The 1,445-nt window shown below is 39.4% G+C and overlaps 1 protein-coding gene across 1 annotated transcript in view; it reads right to left on the bottom strand.

Moving 5' to 3' along the window:
* LOC106877494 (ATP-dependent RNA helicase SUPV3L1, mitochondrial) overlaps positions 1 to 1,445 on the bottom strand; it is a 22,181-nt gene that overhangs the window by 2,086 nt on the left and 18,650 nt on the right. The window lies entirely within an intron of this gene.

The raw sequence follows: 1,445 nt of genomic DNA, 5'->3' as shown, positions 1-1,445 counted from the left end.
CTTTATAGTTAAGATTCACTTCTTTAAAAAGGTTTCTCAATGTCAACTACCGGTACGGACGTGAAAAAACGGCGACGTCTCTCACTCTCTACTACGATCAATTACTGAAACACATATTTACGAAGTTCATAAATTTAAATATTCCGTACAAGATAGTTTTTAACGTGCTTTTATTTATACGATTTTTGGGCATTCCATGTTCATCTCATATATTCTCTCTCTCTCTCATTCACACACTCCAGGTTTGATTTCGTTCTCAACTCGCACACTTCATTAATTTCCGTAAATAAATTTTCTATTATTTTTTTTTTTGGATGTCTACGTACATACATAAATATATATGCATACATCTTTGCTGTGTGTATATCTGCACGTGTGTGTGTGAGAGAGAGAGACAGACAGAGAGAGAGATGTTTCAGTGACTCTCTCTCTCTCTCTCTCTCACACATACGTACAAGAAATGTATGACTATTTATGTATGTACGTATAATTGTCGACACACCCCTTCACTGGCTCTGTCTCTGTCTCTCTGTCTGTCTGTCTGTCTCTCTCTCTCACACACACACACACAGCACACACGCGCATACACACGTGTGTCTTTGTAAATATGTTTGTATATATTTATGTATGTGTGTGTTTGTAAGAGACAGAGTGAGAGAGCGGTGTGTATGTAGTACTAGCAGAGGCACCCGGCGTTACTCGGGAATGAAATTGTTGCTTATATACTTGAAGAAAAAAAGGCAAAATATGCTGTATAGAAATTTGAGAGGACATTCTGTAGATGGACTCTCAGATGAATGATGGCTGGGCGCCTCTCATGAATGGGGAAAATTGAAGATGTGCCAAAAAGCCTCATTGGTACTTGGAAACTGCTAGTTACATATATAATACACATATATTATTTTCAAATTTTGGAAGAAGGCCAGCAAGTTCGGGGAAGCAAGAGTAGATCAATTATATTGACCCCAGTGCTCAACTCGCACTTATTTTATCAACCCTAAAAGAATGACAGGCAAAATCCACCTTGGTGGAATTTGAACTCATGAAATGCTGCTAAGCATTTTGCCTAGTGTGTTAACAATTCTGCCAGGTTGCCAACATATATAATATACATAAGGTGGCAGGCTGGCAGAATCATTAGCACACTGGGAGAAATGATTTGTGGTATTTCATCTGTCTTTACGTTCTGAGTTCAAATTCCATTGGCCCCTTCTCCAAAAATTTCGGGTTTTGTGCCTAGAGTAGAAAACAATATCAGGCGTAGGAGTGGCTGTGTAGTAAGTAGCTTGCTTACGAACCGCATGGTTCCGGGTTCAGTCCCACTGCATGCACCTTGGGCAAGTGTCTTCTACTATAGCCTCAGGCCGACCAAAGCCTTGTGAGTGGATTTGGTAGATGGAAACTGAAAGAAGCCCGTTGTATATATATGTGTGTATATATATATA

Source organism: Octopus bimaculoides, chromosome 5 (assembly GCF_001194135.2).
Source record: "Octopus bimaculoides isolate UCB-OBI-ISO-001 chromosome 5, ASM119413v2, whole genome shotgun sequence".
NCBI lineage: Eukaryota > Metazoa > Mollusca > Cephalopoda > Octopoda > Octopodidae > Octopus > Octopus bimaculoides.
This window is presented reverse-complemented; position numbering and strand designations above follow the sequence as displayed.